Source organism: Chiloscyllium punctatum, chromosome 27 (genome assembly GCF_047496795.1).
Source record: "Chiloscyllium punctatum isolate Juve2018m chromosome 27, sChiPun1.3, whole genome shotgun sequence".
NCBI classification, from domain to species: domain Eukaryota; kingdom Metazoa; phylum Chordata; class Chondrichthyes; order Orectolobiformes; family Hemiscylliidae; genus Chiloscyllium; species Chiloscyllium punctatum.
In genome coordinates, this window is record NC_092765.1 from 50,277,069 (window position 1) to 50,283,068 (window position 6,000).

General features: G+C 46.0%; 1 protein-coding gene across 3 annotated transcripts in view; it reads right to left on the reverse strand.

Moving 5' to 3' along the window:
• The window catches only part of rims3 (regulating synaptic membrane exocytosis 3), a 266,178-nt gene extending 262,530 nt beyond the window's left edge, over window positions 1-3,648 (reverse strand). Inside the window, exon 1 of one of the 3 annotated variants that reach the window (XM_072548628.1) lies at window positions 3,545-3,648. The gene's annotated coding sequence lies outside the window, so the exon portion shown is untranslated. Of the gene's footprint in view, window positions 1-3,353; window positions 3,517-3,544 lie in introns of those variants that run through there. The other 2 variants (XM_072548629.1, XM_072548627.1) reach the window with 2 other exon arrangements.
• Window positions 3,649-6,000: the final 2,352 nt, after the last annotated feature.

Here is a 6,000-nt window from a genome sequence, read left to right on the forward strand (position 1 = left end):
TTTGGTCTCCTCTATATTGGGGTTACAGAACACCATCTCACAGAATGTTTCAGGGAACATCTCTGGGACACACGTGCGCAGCAACCCCACCGCCCTGTGGCTGACCACTTCAACTCCGCCAAGGACATGCAAGCCCCGGGCCTCCTCCATCACCAAATCCAAGCCACCCGATGCCTGGAGGAAGAACACCTCATTATTTACCTTGGGACCCTCCAAACACACGGCATCAATGCCAACTTCATCGGTTTCCCTTTCTCCCCTCTCCCCACCTTATCCCAGATAAAATCCTCCAACTCAGCACCGCCCTCTTGAACTGTCCTACCTGTCCAACTTCCTTCCCCGCTCTACCCTTCCCTCCAACCTATACTATCACCCCCCCCACCTTCATCCACCTATCGCATTCCTAGCAACCTTCCTCCCCAGCCCCTTTCCCTCCCACATTCCTGAAGAAGGGCTTATGCCTGAAACGTCAATTCTCCAGCTCCTTGGATGCTGCCTGACCTGCTGTGCTTTTCCAGCAACACACTTTTGACTCTGATTCTCCAGCATCTGCAGCCCTTACTTTCTCTGAGCCAGGAAGCAGTGCACCCATACCTCTCGGATTTCTAGCTCTTTTTTTTAAACTGTGATGGTTATTTAGAAAAGCCTACAGCTCTCTCCTTAATTTTCTAGGTCAATGTGGTGAAGTAGTGTGGCACTCAGCCAGCCAGACCAGAGGGGATGAGATGCCTTTCCCTCGGCTGCCGGGAGAACAGCTCAGAGGTGTCCAAGGTTTATTTAGCATCATCAGCTGTGTGGCTGTTTCTCAGAAGATTGCAGCGACCATGTCTGACATTTAAATTCCTCACTGGGGAGATTGCAGGATCATCCGTCTTTCAGATGGGATCTTAAACTGATGTCTGTCTGCTCTCTCAGGTGGAATGTAACAGTTGACCCAGCACTGTATCTCTGGATCAGGCAAGTTGTGCCTGGTGTCCTGTCCAATGTTTACCTCGTAACATCACAAAACAAATGACAGAAAAGGCAAGGAAGATGGGCAGCACAGTGGCTCGGTGGTTAGCATTGCCTCCTCACAGCATCAGGGAAACAGGTTTGACACCACCCTTGGTGACTGTCTGTGTGGAGTTTGCACATTGTTTGCATGGGTTTCCTTTGGATGCTCCAGTTTCCTCCCACAGTCCAAACGTGTACAGGTTAGGGTGAATTGGCCATGCTAAATTATCCATAGAGCATCAGAGGAGCAGGAAAATCGACATTTCGGGCAGGAGCCCTTCATCAGGAATGGTGAAGGGCTTCATCCTGATGAAGGGCTCCAGTTCCGAAACGTCGATTTTCCTGCTCCTCAGATGCTGCCTGACCTGCTGTGCTTTTCCAGCATCACTCTAACCTTGACTCTGATCTCCAGCATCTGTAGTCCTCACCTTCGCCTACATTGCCCATAGAATCCAGGGGTGTGCAGGTTAGGTGGATTCACATTTCAGGTGGGAAATGTAAGGTTACAGGGTGGGATGTTTTTCGGAAGGGCAGTGTGGACACGACGGGCTGAATGTCTGCTTCCGCACTGTACGGAATCAATGATTCTAAGTGTCAGATTGGACTCAAAGTATTAACTGTTTTTCTCTCTCCACTGATGCTGCCAAACTTACTGCATTTCTCTAGTGTTTTCTGTTTTTATTTCAGTTTTCCAGCAACTGCAGTATGTTGTTTTTATTGCAAAAGAAAGTGATGATTTGATCATTATCACATTGCTGTTTGTGGGAGCTTGCTGTGTAATAACTGGCTGACACATTGTCCATTATACTACAGTGACTACACTTTAACTGTACTTGATTCTCTGTAAAGCATTCTGAATGGCCTGTGGTCATCAAAGGAGTTGCATAAATGCAGGTCTTCCTTTGTCAATGGCCACAGCAATCTTGTGTTCCATACTCCCCAGAACTCTCTACCAGCAGATCCTGATTTGGGATTTTATAAATGAGACAGGAGAACAGCTATCCCAAGCCTCTGGACCCAAACAAAACAATGTACAGTAGCAAGTTAAAAAGAGAGGTGACCAGGAGTGAGATGCTGAGGTTAGAGGACCAGAGCTGAGAGACGCTGCACTAGATTTGCTGAATGCATTCATAGAGGGCTACAGGTGGCCTTAGCATTTCCAGGTTAGACAAACAGCTCCTTAACCTGACATCATGCTCCCAATCACCAGCCATTGAATGTACAGATGCAGTGATTGGTCAGAATCAGACCAGGCTTGATGCACCCCGTAGTTAAGTAGCTTGCCAGTGGTCACTGCCCAGACTCTCATGCTAAAGTGATGGGGCACAAGGCTCCTGCAGTATTCTCACAAACCAGGGAGAACGTTGCTGGGCAGGAAATGACTCAGTGGGAACAAATGGCCTCGGAATTCCTGAATTGCTACAAACACTTACTGCTTTCAGCTTACTGGCATTCCCATGAAATAAACTCTTCGTAAACTGTAACAAATCCCAGCTGCAAATTCTTTTTAGGCTGAATTGTACATTGTACATTCCACCAGTTCAACAGTGTGCTCCACAGCCACCCTGTCACACTGGTACACATTGGCACCACTGTCAACCACGGTTCCAGTTACACCCATCCTCAGTCTACTTTTTTTAAAAAGTTGCACTAAGTCACTGAACGAGTATCTCAAACCAAGTAGCCATGAGCACTTATACACCAGTAATTACAGTACTCGTTGTTTAGAAAACTTACAGCCCAAATACAATGAAAACAGCAATCAGCCCCAAGATGTATCTTATAAATAAATATGCAGGCGCACACAGAGTGCGAGAGTAATTGTACAAAACACACTGGGAATATCACACATATTGACTGCTATGTGTCAAGTCACACATACAAACATGATTCAGATCGAGACTGATTACACAGTCTAACTGTCCAAATGAAACCTTGAAAGGGTTAACCTGGCAAACTTGAGACTTGGATTAACACACAAGATGCTAATGAGCGCTCTCGATGCAAAGGCTGGAAAATCGAGCAGATTTCCGCTGAGTTACAAATCACAACGGATTGACAAATAACTGTGCCTCTTGATCAATTTGCTAAGATTGCAGGGGCCAGCAGCCTCAGAAAACAGCAACTGCTCAAGGAATGGGCTGAGAGGTACAGGTCAATCAGACAAATGGAAGATCACCCCATCCCCCAGCCTCAACACCCCAAATCTGCTGTGGACAAGACAAGTCCCAACAATGCCAATTAGCCGTGATTTCAGATTAAATTTCAACCAAGCAGTAACACATAGAGCAATGCTAATTCTGTCCTAATCCAGCAATTCTGATTTAAAACCGACTGTGAAAAACTAAGAACACACTCACCGATAGAAAATTGCCTTTCCTGTTTGCCGGAACAAAGATTAGATTTCACGTGTACAAATACCTTTTACTCTTGGCCATTCTGGTCGACCGAGAGGGCAGAAATGAAAGCATCGTTCATTCTCTGGCTTTTCGCGATCTAAGCGGAGAAGCTCGCAGCTAAAAGCGACCCTAACGTCACCATGGTAACCTACCTGACCCACTTATCCAAACTGTCAGCCGCACTAGAACCTCAAACATTCAGGACTGCACAACATAGCTGGTTTAAAAATACACCCCAAGGCGAGCAATGCAAAGGCGCACACAGCAGCTCAGCAGTGAGCAGGCGGGCCAGTAACACCAGCAATCATTAACATGCAGGGGGGTGCTCAAGAAACAGGAACGGGCTAAAAATGTCTCTCTAATTGCTTCTCTATTTATTGCTACGAATAAATTAACCACTGTTTCCCCCCACCACCCTTAACTGTTTTTTTTTAGGTTGGTGTAGAATGAGGAATAATTATAGAGCCCAAAGAATTAATTATCAGTTTGAGCCATACTGCCTGTGCCACTTTCCGGTGAGCTGTCATGGCGTATTGTTCTGCCAGCAACCAGGGGGGTGGGGGGGGTAACAAGCCAACTGTCTATTGTCGCTACCATCCTTCTGCCCATGGAAGGTGCCACTTTGCCAATGCATTAGTTCCACAGGTGGCTACCGATCTCCACTGTCTCCCTCAATGCCCATGCTCTATACAGGAAGACTGGGCAAAAAGGGGTGATGTGTTTGCCTGAGGTGTGATTGCTTTGTCCATCGGTTACAGGCCCACCCTGTATCCAGATCCAACTGTCCTGCACCTTGGGTGGGGATCTAGGCCAGAAGATCAACAGAGTGTCAGTGTCGATAGACTTCTTCCCCCAGCCTGCCCCAGGTGTACATCTCTATGACTCTATATCACCCACATGCATTCACATTGTAGCTGGGGAGACCAGTTAATGCCAGCATTAGAAGCTCTGGCTGAGATTTACTCCCAATCTGGCTCAGGTTCACTGAGGCTCCAGAGACAGTTGGTACTCAACAGCTACTGGTCCTACCCAGAGATCTGCCTGTGCTGACCGAGCTGAGGAACATAGTTTAGGAACACTAAACAAAGGTGGCAATTTATTCTCAATCTGAGCAATCAGTGGATGTGAAGTGAAATTATGGGGTATTCTCCTCATTGTTGGTAATCTCCCAGAGTGGTGATCCCACCTGCTGCCTAAGCTATGTGTAGTCTGTAGGTGGGGCATCCGATAGGGGCCACATTGTGTGGTCATTCTATTCACATCTCACCAACCCCTCAGATGGTGAATATGTGAACATTATAGAGTAATACAGCACAGAAACACACACTTCCAACCAACTCCCCAAGTACCATCATATTTCCCAAACTTCACCTTCACCCTGACCCCAATCCTAATGAAACTCTTACCCTGACTGTGTCATTAACCCTAACCATGATCCTGAATCTCAAATTTATCCCAACATTGACCTTGACCCCAACCCTGACTAATCCTTTGAAGAGCTGTAACTCTGATCCCAATACTAATCCTGACCACAACACCGACTGCAGTGCTGACCCAATACTGACTCTGGACCGACAGTGACCCCAACCCCAACACTGACCTAATACTGATCCTGACACTGGCCCTGATCCAAACAACGACCCAAAAGCTATTCCACCTTCATGGCAATGATCCTGAACTTCTCACAAACATCTGTACACCAGGTGTCCCTGCCTAACTGTGAATGGCTATGAGCACTAAATGCCAGCAATGCCCACATCCGATAAACAAATTTGAAAATGTGCAATAGGCATGAACTGATCTCTGGGCTTTACAAATTGCCTCTGTACCTCTGTGTTCTTTCAGATATTGCCTACCTGTCAGAATGTGAGGCTCAGAATTTTCCCCAGTATTCTAGCTATACACACTCACTAGGGTAGATTTTGACACAGTGAAATGCATGATAGCAAGTCTTTCCTGACCGAAATTAAAAGAATCGAAAATGGAGTGATTAGTCCGATGATCTACTGAGGTACAATCACCTGCCTACACTTTCAAAGCTGTCAAAAATCAACAGTCAAAATGTTATCACATTTGAGGGTCTATATTTCATTACTCTGACTCTAGATCCAGTTGGCTTCTTGCTCCCTGACACTGTGTTTTTAGTTTCAGTGAGGTCACACAATCTCTCAGGATACCACTCTTACACTGTCATGTGTAACTCACTTTCCCGCTGTTTGCTTTCTCTTGTCAGCTTATCCAACATCATCTACATCAGATGCCCCTTCCTGCTTGTTGGTCCCTCCTTTTAATCCAGAGCCATTTATATATGAATAAAACAAAATACTGCAGATACTGGATATCTGAAACACAAAATAGAGAAATTGCTGAAGAAACTCAGCAGGTCTGGCAGTACCTCTGGAGAGAAAGTGTTAGTGGCACGATTGATGTCATCTACAATTTGCTTTTGCCTCATGCTCCAGTTGAATTTCTTAGTAAACCTTATGATATTCCCAAAGAGTGACCCACTCAGTCACCATGTTGATACCACATCCTTAACAAGAGAATTTTTATTTTCTCTCAGAGATTGTATGACTTTGGAACTCTCTGCCTTAGAAGGCAGTGAGGG